General features: G+C 43.5%; 1 pseudogene; it reads left to right on the top strand.

Moving 5' to 3' along the window:
- The first annotated feature begins 1,645 nt into the window (after window positions 1-1,645).
- On the top strand, window positions 1,646-18,293 carry LOC125081788 (uncharacterized; annotated as a pseudogene).
- The last annotated feature ends 995 nt before the right edge of the window (window positions 18,294-19,288 follow it).

Here is a 19,288-nt window from a genome sequence, read left to right as displayed (position 1 = left end):
ATCAGTACACTTAATCTGGGATAGCAGCCTCAGTGCTCCAGACTCATGTAGATATGACACAGTTAACTGCATGACCCTCAGAGGGTTAGGCTGTTCCTCCCTCCTTTACCCCAGTGATACAGCCAGTCTGGACATCTGCTGAAAATTCCTCTGTACCAACCCAGTACTACAGGGCCTGTGACTTAAGGGACAAAGCTTTCCTTTTCTCTGCCTCTCATTCACTCTCATGTGAGACCTTTGATATGAAATTCTGGGTCAGAATGGCCTTGAGGAATAGAAATTCATTTCTCTAGTGACCATATGTGGCTGAATGAACAATGGTTCTATCCTGAATGTGCTGGACACAAGGTGCAAGGACTAGAGCTGTGCCCACCGTGAATCAGGTCTAACTCCAAATCACTCCATACTAGAAGCATTTTCTGTGGTAATTCCATCAGTGAGATTGTTCTTGGATTCATAGGAACAGGCTCCTTATGGGGTTTCACTAGACACCATATTCAGCTTTCCTTCCTGCAGCAACAGAGCAGGATACAAATCTGATGATGAAAATATACATATACGCAGAATCAGAATAAAAATCCAACTATATTAGTAAAGGTTCATAGACTGTTATTGAGCCAAGAATAGAAGACATTCCCTTTGCATTGTTGTTTCATTTATTTTTTTTCTTAAGATTTCACTTATTCACTTGACTGAGAGAGAGACAGAAAAGACATGCAGAGGGAGAGGCAGAGGGAGAGGGAGAAGCAGGCTCCCCACCAAACAGGCATCCCAACTTGGGGCTCAATTCCAGGACCTGGAAATCATGACCTGAGCCAAGGGCAAATGCTCAAGCATCTGAACCACATAAACGACCCTGTCCCATCTATGTTTTTAACCTCAATTTCCATCCATAATTTCCTGCAATAAACACAGGCCTGGGAAAAGTATACCAGCCATTAACTAAATCTGCACAATGACATTAATATTGAGATGTAATCAGTTTGAATGAGATGAATTCTGTGTAACATTAACATGTACTTACTTTATGTATGTGGTTGTTTCAGTGGTGACCAACACATGAACTATGTCATTGAAAACCTCTCATAGCATCTTTAGTTGTCAGTCCTGCTCTCCTAGAACTTCTGGAAGGTTTGTCGTCTATGCTTTGGGGTCAATGGCACACATAGACTCACATGGCAGGGGTCCTTGTGTCTGTTTGATTGGAGAACAGATCATAGGAGGGAATCACTGTCCACAGTGAATACAGAACTGTTGTTTCAAGGAGGTGAAAAGAGTAACAGGTGACAAAGATTTTGTGTGTTACCCCTCTGGGAATGCACACAGGGGCTTCTACCCACAACGTGATGAGAAGTGCATTCCATCTCCTCAGTGTTTTGGGAATGTCAGAGGTGAAGACTTTTGGAAACAGGGAAGAATCACATAGAAGGAAAGACCCAGTGTCTTTCACGGAAGCGACCATATGTCCATGGAGATCCATCATTGGTCTGTATTTAAACCTGATCCAGGAGGAGTTTGTGTAGAGACAGTGAGTCCTCACCAAGTACAGATCAACCATAGGAGCTATAGAAAGACTTACCTTGAGGAGTCTGAGTAGAGCGCAAAGTCTGTCCTGAGGTGGTGGGAGGACACATAAGGGGACACGATGCCTGGACCTAATTCAGGGGATAGTGATCAGAGCAGTGGGGAAACAGGAGTCATGTCCAATGGGCTCCATTCACCATTTCAACAGCTCCAGCCAGGATCAACATGTGAACTGCATCCACCAGAGGGCGCAGGTGTTTCCCCAGTCTCTGATCTCCCTGCCCCTTGCAGCAGCTCCTTTGTCATCCCAGGGATGAAGCCCTTTCAAATTCCTACACTCCCTTTTGTTCTGCTGTATCCCGAGTTATGTCAAAGGATGAGATTGCACAGCCTTAAGAAAGGGAAAGAGTTGCAAGGAGACTCCCACCACAACCTTTAGGATCAGAAGGGCACATAAGTTTTGGTGAGCTCAAGCAGAACTATGGGGCCTAAGAAGTAGAGTCTGGTGTGTTTCTCCAGGTCCGGGCTCCCCTGGTTCTCACCTTTGTCACCTGCTGCACAGGGATTTCCAAATATGCTTTGGGAGCAAAACAACACCAGAGATCTACCAGGTGAAATAACATATTTTGAGCTATTAGGCAGCCTTTTACTTTATGTCCTTCTATGCCCTTCACTGGAGAGAGGACAGATGAGAAAAAAAAATCCACGTATTTGTCACTGGACAGATCTGGACTTCTGACTCAGTAGTGTTAAGAGCTGTGCTCTCATCTGAGTCCTCGGGACTAAATATTTTCTCTTACACGGAGATTGTCTTTGAGAAAATTGATGTATAAATCCAGAATCAAATTCTTGAAGAGCCATATTTCAGTAGAAGGTATAAAAGGCACAGTGGCTCAATTGACCTCATTTTTGGTCAGACACACACACACACACACACACAGACACACACACACACACACACATTTCTTTCTTAACTTTCTGATTGTACAGTGTCTAGGACTGTGATTTCTGGGCTTCCCTGTCCATCGAGAAGGCATGCTCAACCTATGTTCACCCAGATGTCCTCTGTGTCACAATCTCCAGGAGTCAGAGCCCCCATCAACAAGGAAACCACAGGACGTCAAAGGCAATTGAGGTCTCATCACCAGGGCATCCAAGATGTGCTCTGAGCACATTTTCTCCTAGGATGAGGCTGATGCTCATGAATCTCAAGAGGAGTCTCTGTCCCCATGGGCAGCTCAGTCCCCAAACATCTCTGGCCTTATTCAGTGCCTGAGGCTAATCACTACAAGATCAGGGCTCTTCTCCTGGAGCTCAGATCCTGTAGCATTGTAAGACACACACTTCCTGTGCTCTCAGGGATGGGCCATCAGCCCCTCATCCAACCTAGTATACCTCCAAAGAGGATGAACCTCTGGTGAAATATCTTCTGTCCCAAGCTAGTGCCACAGGATCCCTGGCCTAGGGCCATAGTCCCTCTTATTTGTGCCTTTCCTTTACTCAGATGTGGGAAATTTGTCCAAATCTGGGTTTAGGTGGCATTGCTGATATGAATTAATTCCTCTCATCATGATCATTTACTCTCTCCTGAACATGTTGGACACAAGCTATGCAGACGAATGCTGTCCCCACTCGAGAGTGGAGTCTGACTCCAAATTTCTGTGTCCTGGAAGCTCTGTTTGTGTTTGGTAATTCCATCACTGTGAAGGCTCTGCAATTTGTAGGTAGAGGTTTCTCCTGGGGCCACACCAGATGTCATATTGGACTCTCCTTTATGTTGTACAATCCCATAATACTAAACTCATGACCAAAAAAAAATATATATTTCAGAAAAACTTTATATACTTTTATTCAACTAAGAACATAAGGATTTTTTTTTTTTTGTTTATTGTTGCATCCATGCTTTTATCCACAATTTCCCATCCGTATTCTCTCTGCAATGTACACAGACCTGGAAACTATACTAGAGATTCCACCTGCTGCTTTACAAATATATTGTCACTGTATTTAAATAAATATTACTGAGAGGAATTTAATATGCTAGAACAAAGGGATGCAGGGTCAGGGGAAGGCCCCTTGGGGAGAAATCTGGGTCCCACTTCCTCCCCTTGTCTCTAGACCACAGGTCACTCTGTCTGTTTCTCTCCCCTTTCCAGGGTGCTGGGCCCAGTCTGTGCTAACTCAACCTCCCTCCGTGTCTGGGACCCTGGGCCCACGGGTTACCATCTCCTGCACCGGAAGCAGCTCCAACATTGGGGTGGTGAATATCTGTCCTGCTTCCAACACCTTCCAGGCAAAGCCCCCAAAACCATCATCTACGGTAACAGCAATTAACCCTCAGGGATCCCAGATCAAATTCTCTGGCTCCAAGTCTGGCAGCTCAGGCTCCCTGACCATCACTGGGCTCCAGGCTGAGGATGAGGCTAATTATTACTGCACAAAATGAGACAAAAATCTCAGAGGTCACACAGTGCTCCAGGCCTGTGGGGAAGTGAGACAAGAACCCACCTACTCATCTGTAAAGAGGGAGACACACACCAGCAGTTCCTCCTCAGCTTAACCTCCGATTCTGCTTATCCTTTGGCTGAGGCTCTGGGCACAGGTCGATCCAGGGCACCACCTGGGAGTGAGGTTCTCCTGTCCTCAGTGTCACTGAGAGCAACACATTCCTAGACAAAGTCTTCATGTAAACATAAAGTTCTTGGCTTTATCAGGTGAGGACATTTTATTTCTAGGCTGTTTCATATTTCTATTTACCATCTGATTGTAAATTAAGTGAAACAATTTCTTTTGTCCTTTATAGTATCATGGGACATTGGCTCTTCCTATGTAGCCATGAAAGACTAAGTCAGATCTTTTTGCTTTTTTAAAATTATTATTAATATCTGAAAGAATATAGCCAATGCTGGTAGTTTACTTTAAAATATTTGCTTATGAATTTTTACAGAGGGGGCGGGCATAGGAAGGGGGAGAGAAGGAATCTCAAGGACACTCCTCACTGAGATCAGAGCCAGAACATAAGCTCAATCTCCCAATCTCAAAACCGTGACCTGAAATGAAATCACAGTTAGAATTTTATCCGACTGAGCCACCCAGGATCCCTGGTTGGTTTGTCATGTATTCTGACTTTTGTGAAACAGATCCCAACTTACAGTTATAAATTTTTTTTTAAAACTCCATAGAGAAAAACCTGAAAGTAAATGTTTACATAAACTTATTCATTATTACAAAAAACTGAAAGTGACCCCAAATTGGCATACATCTGAACCTTTATTCCAGGTTCAGATATAATCCCCCAAACCAGGAACCATGCAAGGTGTCACCCAATATGTGGCACATTTACAAAACAGGGTAATTTTCATAGTACGATCATAATTACATCACATATTGGAAGAGGGAAAAAAAAGAGAGAGAACAAATATCTGCTGTTTCCAGAGGGGCAAAAGGAAGAAAAAAAGTTGAATGTGTGATGAAAGGAATATGTTTTTGATCAAGGGAACTCTTTTCTATGATATTGTGAAGTCATGGAAAGGCCAGAATCCACTGAACGCTGTACAGCCCCATGACAGAAACTTAATCTATAAATTAAAAACAAAACAAAACAAAACAACAACAACAACAAAAACATCATTTAGGAATTTGTGGGCCCATGGTGGAATGTGGAATGTAAAAAAATCCATCTTCCTTCAGTGAAAACCTCTGAACCCACCTCAGTGCCAGGCTTGAGGAAAACCTGCTGAGCTGAGTGACTGTGAACCTGAGTGGAGCCTCTCTGTGGAAAGTCATAGGAGACTGCATGTGAGTGCTGTGCTGTAGTAGATAAGCTTGTGTCCCCAGGGGAATATGGATTATTTTTTAGTGTGTGATATGTACAGGAATTGAACTAGTAAGTAAGTGGCTGGATGGAGGTGGAACCAGATTCCTCACTTTTGGAAAGGGAATTCAGATACAAGCAAGGGAGGACACTTGAGTGAAGCCTGTGTTTGGTCACGGATTACAGAGATGGCAGTTTGAAATCATGGTTAGTTTGATGCTGTCAGATAATGGCATGTGGAATTAGTTAGCACTATGTGCATGTTCCTGGGTTAATTGACTTATCTAAATGTCATATGTCTGTCAGCTGAATGGGGCTGGAAGAAATGGCACCCCATAGCCAGGAGATACATTTCCCCACATTTTTCTTTCTAATACCACTCTCCTGGGAAGAGATGCAGACTCCTTTGGAGAAAGATTTAATTCCCAGGGGCACCTGGGTACCTGACCAGGGAGCCTGCTTCTCCCTCTCCTTCTGTCCCTCCCCTGCTTGTGTTCTCTATTGCTTGCTCTCTCCCTATCTCTATCTCTCTCTCTCTGTAAATAAATAAATAAATAAAAAAACTTAAAAAAATGATTTAAAGCCCAGATCAAGAATTTCACAGGATGAACATGGAGCACCTTATAGTGTCAGAAGGTGATGAATCCTTTAAAACAAACACAAGCACACCAGTGCAACTCCACCACACACATGATTGTGCATGAGCATACACGAACACACACACAGAGAGATGGCAGGCAGCCAAGGAGCTCATGAGTCAACTCAAGGGGCTCCCATTGGGAAAAAAATGGAAAGATTTGAGGATCCCATAAATGTAAGAGTATAGGGCTGTACCAGGTTTAAGTAGATGTCTGTGATCCATGTTGTTCACTGGTTGTATAAGTGAATAAATGGAAGGAGAAGAGACACATTCCCATGCAGAGGTTTCAAAGGACAGGTATAAATACTCAGCTCTGAGAGGGCAGTGTTCTGAGTTGGACCAGCAGGAATATCCCTGTCTAGCTCTCATATCCTAGGGCAAGCAAGGTCCTTGCTGCAGTGTGGCTGTCCCACATTTGCACCACAGGAGCCACATGAGGCCTTAGACTGACTCCCTCCCCCACATGGAATTACTCACTCCACGCCCATGGTGTGCTTCTCCACACCTGAGGCCAGGCACACGCAGATGGACCCTCGCACAGAACGAACACATTTGCATGAAGAATCTGGATCAGGAAGATACTCGGTGGAGAGAATAGTAGAAAAGTAAGGAAGAGGGGTCTCAAGGCTAAAAGTGAGGCTTCAACAGCTTAGTTCTGAAGGCAGCTCCCCCTGGCCTACATATTTGTCCCTGGCCAGTGAGGTCCTTTGGGCATATGAAAAGATGGACAGGACAAATTTTTGCTACCTTTCCTCCAGGAGCCCAGCACAAGTGTTGTGGCATCCCATTCGTCATACCACACTCTCTCTACTTCCAGGTCAGACTGTGCTGGTCTCACCATTTACAGAGTTTGGGAGTCTGCATACAAAATAAAAATATAACTGTGTGTGTGCGTGTATATACATATGAATGAGCATATATAATATTTATATTATATGTTAATATATTGATATGTTTATATAACACATATATATCACATATAATGTGCAGTATATAATCAGTAATAAAATACTTTCAGAGAACAAGCAAAGCAGAAGGCATCATGAGAGAATACTCACAAATATGCAAGACAAGTTCCAAGAATTTTTCAATAGAGAGCATGTGGCCCAAACACATTTCTAATCCTAGAAAATACATGACACACAACCCAATAGGAACAACAGGAAAATTCAGGTCACCTGAGTGACTCAGTCAGTGAAGTACCCGCCTTTGGTTCAGATCCTGATCCCAGGGTCCATGGATCGACCCCCGCATCATGCTCCTGGCTCAGTGGAGAGCGTGCTTCTCCCTTTCCCTCTGTCTGCCACTCTGCCTGCTTGTGCTCTCTCTCAGTCAAATAAATAAATAAAATATTTTTAAAAGAAAATTTTAGGACAATTCCATGTATTAATATAGAGACACAATCTTGAGCATATTAGTAAGAAGAATCCAACATCGATTGGTACAATTCCCCTTGACCTCCAGGGAAGAATGGCTTGAAAACATGACCTTTGTGTGCTCTCTGGAGTTGAGCTTCCAGGGATTGTGGAGAGGGCAACAGATAGCGTGAGTCATGTACCCACTATCCCAGTAAGAGTCTCAGGCTCTCAGTGTGGATTCCTTAAACATTTTGGGAGAGAAAGATGGGGATATCAAACACACTGACAAAAGACACAATACTCTTCTAGCCTGAGGTGGGCTGTATACAACATGGTCATTCTAGATCAAACATACCTTTTGCTTGGGTCAAGCCACATCTCCCAAGAGCCACCAGGGGAGCTGCTCTCTGCTCCTTCTTGTGTTGCCATGGGCTCATGGATCATTGGATTTTTCTGTAATACCTCTTTTGCATATTATATCATTCACTTCTGGATAAGGGAGAATGGGGGTTTGTTTAATGGGTACACAGTTCCTGTTTGGATTTATGAGAATGGTCTGGAAATAGATAGTGTTTGTGGCGCACAGCATTGTAAGAGCGCATAGTGCCACTGAATTGGGCAGAAGAAGTGATTAAAGGTTTTCATTTTACATAAATGTAGAAAACTACTAGTTCAAAGTCAAATTCTTTGTAAAAGTTATTCTCACAAAAATCTCTGCAGCTAAATACGAACATTATGACACCCTGAGTTTCTTTTAAATTAAGATGTGATAGGCTAGTCTTCCTCCACTACCCCTATGATGCATCTCTTGCCTGTCCCTGTCTGTGGCCTACATCTGCTCATGTTTACCATCCACAGTCACTTGTGGAGGCCTGGTCCTGTTACCTAGCTTAGTGTTTATGAGGTCAATGAAGTGTTGTAGTTGACCTTCATGGGATCCAAAAACACAACTCTAAGAGGACAAGGTGAAGGGGCTCGGTCTTCTCAAGAAATTTGGTTGAGGAAACCCACCAGATGTACCACAGGGATTAGCCATGTTCTTCTCAGAATTGGAGGAGAATCTAGAGTGAGTAGTGGAAGTGAAGGCGCATTTGCATTCTGTGTATCCTTGAGATTAACTTCAGCAGCAGGTCCTGTCATTCACAACAGCAAATGATACCTTGCATGTTTCCCACAGTGTAAGTGATTAAAAACATCCAGGAGGAGCTGTTCTCAGGACTCATGTTATGAAGCTTGGGGATTGGAGCAGTGCAAGGGCTGTGCTGTCATCATATAGTGGTGGCTTCCCTGTGGCTCTGTCATTTACCAACCGGTCTCAACTGATCCACATTATGGGTCTTGTCCTTGGGTAAGCATTCACTCAAAGTCACTGATTCTAATTCACTCCAAGTCACTAATTCTAAGTCACTAATTCACTAATTCAGGCAGGCCACATGCAATGACTGACTGATGCATGGTTCCATGAGTTAGTCCTCGGATTTCCTCCCTCTGGATTATAAAAAAACCATCCCAGCTTCAATCTCTGCACAGAAGGGGCTGAGCTTATTGCAACTATATCACAGTACAAATCCTTCTTGTGCATTATGCACCCTCACTGCACCCCATTATGCACCCTCACTCCTGACCTGCTGGTGCCCCTGAGAGCATTCTCCATCATCTTTATGGAAAAAAAAAATATATCAATTTCAGTGATAGTTTCTCAGGAAGTGATGGGGCGAGGAATGTCTAACTCTTATAGGAATGGAGCGTGGTAATGGCTACTGCATGATCCATGAAGATTTACTGAGATAGTTACAAGAGTCCTTAGTAGCAGGATGAGGGGTGTTCACCATCCCTGTAGTTCTGGAGAGTAATATTAAATTTGGATATGTCTCTCCTTATTTCAGGGAAGTCACAGCATACCTGTCACACATACCATCCTGTAGCAAAGGATTGTGATAATGAGGAAACATGAGACACAGGCTTCCTTTTGCACATTTGTTTCTACTGCAAATTGAAAGTGATTTAAGGAAATATCTATAATTTTGTTTAAAAAAATAAGCCTTTGAATCATAAAAAAAAATCTAAGGGGCTCCTGATTGGCTCAGTAGTCAAACATCTGCCTTTGGTTCAGGTCATGATCCTAGGGTCCTGGGACCAAGCCCCACATCAGGCTCACTGCTCAGGGGGAAGCCTGCTTCTTTCTCTCTCTCTGCTTGTGTTAACTCTCTCCCTGTGTCTTTCTCTGTCAAATAAATAAAAGAGTAAAAGAAGGGCAAAAGAAAGAAAGGAAGGAAGGAAGGAAGGAAGGAAGGAAGGAAGGAAGGAAGGAAGAAAGGAAGAATTGAAGTAAAAAGTGCAAATGATCTGAACAACTATGACAAACAGATGGCAAACACACTTGAGAAAAGATATTCAACATCATATATCAGTAGAGAATTGTAAAATGATACAGCAATGAGATAGTGTTATATACAAATGAGAATGGATAAAATCCAAACACAGATGACACCAAAGGCTGTCCAGGACTTCTAGTGATAGGAACTCTCTTTCACTACTGGTGGGAATGCAGGTTGTACAGTCACTTGGAAAAAAGGCTTGAGTGTTTTCTTAAAAGTAAACATTTTCTAAATTGAACAATCCAACAACCATACCTCTTGGTATTTACTGAAAGGAGTTCAAAACAATGTGAACAAAAAACTTGCACAAGGATGTTGATAGCTGCTTTATTTATAACTGCCCAAACCTGGAAGCAGCCAACTGAGGTGACTTTCCAGAAGTGATGGATGAACAAACTGACGTGCAACCAAACAACAAACTATTGATCAGTGCTAAGAAGATCTGAGCCTTCAAGCCGTGAAAAGACATAGAGTGCATTTAGGTGCATATTGCTCAGTGTTTAAGAAGCCAACCTGAATTGGCTATACTCCATATGATTCCAAGAATATAACATTCTAAAAAAACAAACAAACAAACAAAAAATGAAAAAATAAAAAAAACAATCTAGGGACACCTGGGAGCTTGCTTGGTTGAGTGTCCAACTCAGCTTTGTCTTGGGTCATGATTGCAGGTCATGGGATCGGGTTACTTGTTGGTCAACTGTAGTGTGGCATTGTCCTTTTGTTCTCTGAACTGGGTTTGCAGCTGACACCCTTCTTCACCCCAACAATGGAGACAGCACTGGAGCAGTGGAGACAGCTGGAGACAGACCTCAGTGAGGAGCCACCACAGGGGATTCTGAGCTCAGTGTGGACATGAGGCTGAGGCCTCAGGAGGGCCCATGTGTGGCCTGTTCTCCATAAATAGAAGAAAGGGGATCCACAGCAGTGGAGATGGAGGCTTCAATGCTCTGGGATCACCCCCCTCCTATCAGTTAGGGGGCACAGGAATGGGACAGAGGGGCCGTGTGAGATGTGGGATGATGTCAGCTTGGAAAGCAGCTCCTGCCTGAATGTGGGCCTAATGTCTAGCTTACTTCATTTCCAGGACCTCAGTGATCAGGTGGGTCCTCCTAGCCTGCTCCTCATGACAGATACCAAGTAGAGGAAATGGAGTTGAGGAGTGGGGACCAGAATGTAGTGTTCCTTCCCCAGAGTTTGAGGGGAATAAGGGAGAGTCTGCACTTCTGCCTCCCTGTGGCTGGAAGTCCAGGGGATATGTAGATCGGGTGAGAAGTTTGAATTCTTCTCCATTCCCACTTCTCCTTTATGTCCACTGTCCCAGGCACTTCAGCATCACCCTGGATGCTCCACACTCATGCATCCTTGTGACTCTTCCTGAGATACCCCTGGGGTATGAAGGTCTACAAAATCACTACCAGACAGATCTTCACTGTCTTCAGCCTTTCCTGGAACATTTACAGAGGAATGACAAAGAGGGGCTGGTCTTACCTGAATGGACACCCAGCTAATCACTTGGGAGCCTGAGAAGAAGGTAGGAGGTCACTAACACACACTGCAGGAATGGTGATGAAACTGAACACAGGAGACAGCCCGGACTGAGAGACTCTGCTTCTGGGACTCTTTTCACCTCTTTTAGACACAGGGATGGTGCACAGGGTTGTGTTCCAGGACCCTATCCTTCCTACGTGTCCACTTCTGCATCAAGGACTGCTTCCCAGCCTGGACACCAGTGGGAGGCTGTGGTCATGGCATTCTGTCTCTCAGGGTCAAGGTCCACCATTTCTGAGCTTGGAATTCCCTATTTTCTTATGCTTCAGGTCCTCCACACTTTTATGAACAGGGAAGCATCTTATTATCTAGTGCTCCACTACAGTAAAGAGCAGCACCATCTAATGGGCCAGTAAAAACAGAAATGCCCACATCAAACTCAACCCTTCCTCCTTCTCTCCCTGAGTTCCTCATGTTCCACAGTCATGAGTATCTCCTGTGAGCACAACCACCTGCATCCATATGTCTCCCATTTTCCTATCATAGTTGTTCCTCCCCGGCCACATAGTTTCCTCAGTTCTGCCCTGTTTTGTCCACCCTTTTGTTCCCCTATGCACATTGTCACCAGATGGTTTCCCCACTCTGTGAAATTGCTGTTTCCCTTCATGTTTTGAGAATCTTCACACCTTGTTTTGATTTTTTTCTTCTGTGAACCCATTTGGAGAACACAGTCATTCCTCTCTTGTGACATACAGTGTAGGCCTCCTGTGAGGAGATCCCTAAATGTCCCAAGGGTGAGATAATCTTATCCTTCTCTATGTTCTTTTTATTTTTTTTTCCCAGATTCTTATATTTACAGGAGTATTTATTTCTGGATTACCATTCCCTGAATTTTTCAGGACTCTCAAATCACAGACGTGTATCCATGTTCTTTAAATCAGACCCAAGATGGTATTTCACACAATTATTCAGGTCACTGTTGAATGCTGGTTTCACAAGTGTAGACATTAACCGCAGGACATTAAAGACCCTGCAGGGAGGCATATAACCATCAGGGGACACTGTGCATCTCTCTGGGCCATTCAAGGTGACCCTCAAGTTGGTAGAGGCCCTACCCTCAAGCCTTGGCAGAGGCTGATCTGCCCTCTGTACTCCCTAATGAAATCCAGCAGCCTGTTCCCTCAGGGCCAAGCAGAAGCTTCTGTTCAGGGTTCTGTGGGTGTCCCCACAGCTGCTCCCTCTATCCCCTTCTGGGTCTGATTCAGAGCAGGAAATGCCCTCAGCTTCTTCTGTCTTCAGGTCCTGAATCAGTTATCACATGGACTCTGACAAAGTCTGTAAGGGGGTGCCAATTTGTTTAAACAAATTACCTTCCCCGGGGAATATGAGAAGGAAAAGACAAGGATGGGACAACCCAACCCAACTGTGGAGACTAGGGGCTATGTCACCATCATGCATACCAGACCTTTCTCCTTTTCTACCTCCTTCTATGCTCATGTAGGGACAAATCAGACTTTTGGGTGAGCTCCCAGACAGTATCAGCCTCAAGACCCAGAAACTCCTAACACCATTGCCCCATCACCCAGGAGTATCTGTGTTTTCAGTCTCTCTATCCTAGCCTGTGCTAACCGAGCTACCCTCTCTCTCTGCATTTAGGTAAACAACAGTCAGACTCACCTGCACCCAGTGCAGTGGTTTAAGTGTTGGGAGCTAGTACATTTACTGGTTCTGCAAATGTCACAAAGCACCCCCACACTATCTCTGGAACTATTGAGACTCAAGAATGGAGGCGCTATCTAGGGTCCCAAGGTGCTTCTCTGGGTCCAAAGTTGTCTCAGTCAATGCAGGGCTTCGGTTCATCTCTGGGCTGCAGCCTGAGGTTGAGAGTGACTACTACGGTGTGATTGGACAGTAGAGCTTCCCACAGTGACACAGGCTGATAGAGAACTGGGACTGAACCCTCATCTGCTCAGTGTCTTTTTCGATGACAGTGAAAAACTTGTAAAAAAATATGTATACACAAAATGTGATTGTATTTACTACTTTGTTTATGATGTGTCTAAGATATACAGAACAAAAATATCTGCAATTACTTCAATGTCATGATGACCCTGGTGTTTCCTGCTTATTCTTGTGGGATAAAACCAGTTTCTGTGCAGCCTAACTTTTTTCTCCTGAAATAAGAAAAACTAGCTTTTCATTACCTTTATCTTCAGCAGAACCCAAGGTCCATTCCAGCAGGTGGACAGTCTTCCAATGCATGGACTCTACACTTCCAGGTGTCAGAGCACACTCCCAATCTTCCCTCCCAGGCTCCTGTGCTTAGGACTGGCTGAGGCACCCTGTGCCCCATGGATGATGCCCTAGGTTGTGAGATGCTGTGTGAGAACACAGGTCTGGGAAGGGTTTGCTTGGAATACTTCCTGGGCATCTGAGCTTTCAGTTGTGAAGTTAAGGAGAGGAAAATTTTGTGGGCTTGAAGCCAGGAATCCTCTTATGATCCAGCAGTAGGGAATGTTGCATCATTGTTGGAAAAGGGAGAATAGTTGGGGGAATGGGCTCCATAAATGAGTCTCTGCTACAGCTGACACCATGCGGGCACATGGGGATCCCTTGAATGGGTTTTCCTGAACCCACAGTTAGGATCTTTGTCCTGATCACTTTTCATATATTATTAGAGTTCCTCTGAGGTCATTCAGTTTGACGTCCAGATCAGAACCCCCCCCCATGTGCATGTGTCACTGTCCCTGTGAAGCTCTTGATGACTCCAGATTTGAGGTCGCCATCATCTTCACAGGACAAACTAAGCACTGGTTGTTCACATAAATTGGTACCAAGGCTCAGACATCCCCTATGCTTGTGCTTGAGATAGCATGAAGGACTGTCTTCATTCCCAACCTCATTCTCCAGATCCAACTGTGTTATCAGGAACTCTTTTATGATATCTTGGCTTCCTTGTGAGGAGAGGCTGATTATCATTTTTATAGGCTGATACAACCAAATGTCACACAGAGCTCCTGGTCCATGGGCAAATGTAATAATATTCTCTCTAACACTATTCCCATCCTACTGATCATTCCCATGTTCCTGTATGGGATCAAACACAGCTCAGATTATGGTTTCTACTATCCTACCTATCTACCTACTATCCTACCTATTTCTACTATCTACCTATCCTACTGAGATTAGAAGACTTCATGCCCTAGTTTTTGTATATTTATGAGGTCAATAAAAAAAAAAAAAACATACATTTTATATTTATTGGTCACCCAATGTAATGGAATTACTTTGTTTCCAGAAGCAAAATGATCCCCATAATTTCTGGGTGACAATGACAAAAAGGACTTTGGGTCAGGATGTGTGACCCAGGAGAATCAGGTGGTCCTTTGCCCAAAGTCTTACATGCCTCTGTTGACAGCCTTGCTTTACTGAGAATTTTGTGGTGTGTGAAATCATAGAGTTGCTCAGTTTCTTTTTTTCACCTGAGATTTGGGAAATGACAGCACACATACATTGATGTGAGAAATGTTGGCATCCCTGATTTTTTGCACAAATCTTTTGGAACATTGAACATGTAGGTAATATGTTAAATTTCATGAGATTCATATACCATATATGGATGATGGAGTGTTTGGGAAGGAAGTCATGTTCAGGAAGGGAGTAGGACAAGGGACAAAAAGGGGTGAGATAGACGAGATGAGTCATATCCCTGACCTTGTGTTGGATATGGGTGAAAGCTGTTCTTTGTCTAATAATCTATTGTCTACAGTTTAACTTGAATATATAAAAATGTATCTATATATTTTATTTATTTATCCCCTCTTGAATACAAACAGACACACACACACATATATGTGTGCATATATATATGTGTGTACACACACACATACACACACACACACACTATATATATATATATATATATATATATATATATATATATATATATAATTTGTATTTATAGATTCTCTTTGGCCATCTGTGAGGATATGTGTATATCAAGTAATGCAGAGCCACTGACTGCCACTCAGATTTGACAAAATACATGTTTTCTCTATGATTACAAGTGAAAACCTATCTCCCCAGAGACTGAGGAGGACATGGCTTGGAGACCAGGGAAGGGGCTGAAATTCAGGCTTTTGTATTTTTTTAATTTTTTTAAAGATTTTATTTATTTGTTTGACAGAGCTCACAAGTAGGCAGAGCGGCAGGCAGAAAGAGAGTGGTTAGAGCAGTCACCCCACAGAGTAGAGAGCCTGATGCAGGGCCCCATCCCTGGGATCATGATCTGGGCATCAGAGAGCAAGGGGTGGGGCTTTATGGTGGGTGGGGCCAGAACATGAAGGTCACTTTGGGGAAGGAGGGGTTTGTGTTTTCTGCCAAGAGCAATGGGGGAGTCACTAAAGGAGGTGCCTGCCTGAGCTCAATGAGGAAGATCCCTCTGCCTGCCTTAAGGACAGAGTATCTAAGGGAGACTGATGGTCCTCATTACAAGAATTTAGTAAAAGGCCTTTAAAGTTAGGGGTTTGGAGACTATTTGTGCAATGAAAGCTGAGCTGGATCCATGCGATCCTTCCCTGAGGAAGGGAAGGTTCATGGAAGCAACTGCTCAGACATTGAAAACATCTGGAAGACACTAACACCCACATTTAACTTCTACTGAACAATGACAAACATGAAAAATATAGGTAGGGATGTTTTTTTTAATACAAAGAAATGTTATGACACCTAAAACAAACTCTTGCCAAGAAATGTATGATACACATAAGTAGTCCCTATGAACCTGGGAATATAAATTCAATTCTTAAAATTTACATAATGTGTGTATGTATGTACATACATATATATGTAAATGTATATGTATACATAAAGTATATGTATGTGCATTTATATGTAATGTATATGTAAATGTATGTATCACATACACATATATACACATATATGAAAATTTATGTATGTACATATATATATATATACATACTCTTTTATTTTTTTTAATTTTTAATTTTTTATTGTGTTATGTTAGTTACCATAAAATACATCATTAGTTTTTGGTACAGTGGTGGTATATATTACACTTTTGCTGGGTAAATTTTAGTGAAGACAACAAAAGCCATTATGTGTATTTATTTATTTACTTATTTTTTCTACCCATCATTTAATAAAATGAAATCTCCACTAACATTTTCAATGCAATGTTTTGAAATGTTTTCTGCATTGTCCTCTTTAGAATATGACACTGAGCAAGTGTATTCCTACAAAATCCCCTGTCTATGCCTTTCCTAGAAACAGCCCATACACTTTCCTCAAAGAAGCTCAGGTGTTCCACCCGAACCTGGTTCCGTATCACCTGGTACGAGTCACACGTGGGTGATTCAGCGTTTTCTAGAATGTCCTCTAACTAATTATATATGCACATATTTACACATCCCATGGACCAACCCTCCTCCAAGAGGGAGAACTTGCAGGAAGAAAGCACAAGCATTAAATTCATAGTAAAGCTGTCCCCAACCATTGAAAGTTAGCTTTACACCACTTAGATTTTATGAAACATATAAGTATCTGCTTTTACTGATAAAGGAAATCTGAAGACGATTCAGTTTTATATTTAACAAATAAAGTAAAGCCAAACTAACATTCAGCATTTATTTCTCAGGGAGACTCTACAAAACTGTGCATCACTCAGAAGGCAGGAGGGGGGCCATCCAGCTCCTTCCCAAGAACTACACCCAGCAGCTCAGTACCAGGACACCAGCACTTTGAACTGTGTAGGTTATCATATTTGCTTATCTCCATTTATTTTTGCACATCTGACAAATGTGTTCTTAGGTATAAGGGAAGGTATAAGGGAAAAACAAAATGTGTTCTTAGGTATAAGGGAAGACTAGGAAAGTCTTTTTGAGTCTGGAAACATGCAAGTTTGTGCATATAAATTAATTGCTTCTTTGTCTTATGTCATCGTGGCTTACTATAGACCCTTGTAATTATGTACTTTCAGAGGGCAGGAGAAACATACTAAGAATTGTACGATGGATGTGTGTATACACAGGGAATTGAGGAGCTGCAGAAATCAGCTGGGCGCTCAGGGTTTTGGGCTATTGGGACTGCTGCAAACTGTGACCAGCAGGGGGTGCTGTGGGACTGCCATGTGATCCCTATATGGAGGTTTACTGAGGTACATTCACTCAAGGGAAATGACCTGGCAACTGGGCAGTGCTCTCCTTGATGGGGACTCAGCAGCTGTCTCTTCTCTGGTCTGGCAGAGTCCCCTGAGAGGGAGCTGTGTGGTCTCAGCAGGTGCTTCCTCCCTGTGCTCTCCCCAGGGGATGAAACCAAACACCATCCTCCTGAATGTGTGGTGAGAACAGAGCTCCACCACCAGGGCTCAGGGAGGGGCTGGGCTGTCACTGGGTGGACACCATTTGCATGGACAGCCCTGCCTGTGGCACAGGATAGAGGAGAAAAGGAGGCCTGGGGCAGACCAGCCCATTGTGGGGACCAGGGTCTGTGTCACCATGGCCTGGATTCCTGTTCTCCTCATGCTCCTATCTCACTGCACAGGTAGGGAAAGGCTTCAGGGACACAGGGGGCCCCATATGATATTTTCCATTTTCAGCATTTTGGGGCTTTTTGTTTTTGTTTGTTTGTTTTGTTTTTCCCACTTATAATCCCATCACCCATGAGTGTCTGTATTTGCAGGCTCTTTGTCCCAGCCTGTGGTGACCCAGCCGTCCTCACTCTCTGCATCTCTGGGAACAACAGCCAGACTCACCTGCACCTTGAGCAGTGGCTTCAGTGTTGGCAGCTACTATACTTACTGGTACCAGCAGAAGCCCGGGACCCCTCCCCAGTTTCTCCTGTACTACTACTCAGACTCAAATACACAGCTGGGACCTGGGATTCCCAGTCGCTTCTCTGGCTCCAAGGACACCTCGGCCAATGCAGGGCTTCTGCTCATCTCTGGGCTGCAGCCTGAAGACGAGGCTGACTATTACTGTGCAGTCTGGCACAGTGGTGCTGGTCACAGTGACACACACAGATGGGGAAGTGGACAAATACCTCAGCGTGCTCAGAACCTTGCACTCTGACTCTCTTCCAAATTGATATAAATAGAGTACACACTGACTATACTTAGAAGTAGCTTCTAGATCACAATATCCTTTCTCCCAGTTTCCTATGCAACCTATGTGATCTCTCAGGGGGAAAACAAAACAAGACAAAACAAAACAAAGACAACAAAAAACTCATGATAATGGAAAAACTTTGCCTAGTGATCCAAGTGTAAAAAATCAGACTCCGCTGAGCTCGCATTTTTTCTTTCCTTATAAAGACACATAAACTTTCCTTAATTTTCTTGAACAGAGCTTGCAGATCATCCAAGCAGGTGGACAGTACTCCAAAGCATGGAGCGTGTTCCTACAGGGCTCAGAGCACAGACCCTCCTTCCTTCCATGCTCCTGTGCTCAGGACTGGCTGAGTAGCTCTATGTCTCAGAAACAAGGCTCTAAAATTGGTGCCGAGTGAGGACTCACAACAGGAGGCATTCTCGGGGCACAACTGACTTGGAACAGATGCTGGATTCTATCATTTCACTGTGATGTCAGAAGAGGGTGTTTAGCCCTGGGAGGAATGTTGAGTGTCTGTTCGCAGATCTCTCAGTGGGGCTTCTGGGGCTAAGGGAAAGGCTCCAGACCTGCTATAAAATGCTGAGCCTGCTCTAGCACAGGTGGGTGAAGTAGATCCCACAGATGTGAGAGACACACAGCTGACACTGTCAGGGCCAGTAACCCCTGCAGCAGATTTCCTGAGCCCACAGGCACTGACTGTGTCCTCCTCTTTCTTGCCACTATAGGGCTTTTCAGTGATCCAAACAGTATGGGGAAATGCAGCATCATGAACATGATGACCTCCACCAGTGCACCCCTGAGCCTTTCCAGGAATATATCCTGCTATTTGTGACAACAAGGGTTGACCAGCAAGAAATTACCCTATGTGAAATAAGGCCTATAGGGAAAGACAAATTATGTTTGTTTTATTTTTCTTATTTATATGTGAAATCTATAAGAAAAATAATAACAAAAAA

This window comes from Lutra lutra, chromosome 12, assembly GCF_902655055.1.
Source record: "Lutra lutra chromosome 12, mLutLut1.2, whole genome shotgun sequence".
Taxonomy (NCBI): Eukaryota; Metazoa; Chordata; class Mammalia; order Carnivora; family Mustelidae; genus Lutra; species Lutra lutra.
The sequence above is the reverse complement of the archived record's forward strand: the minus strand, read 5'-3'. Positions and strand labels throughout refer to the sequence as shown.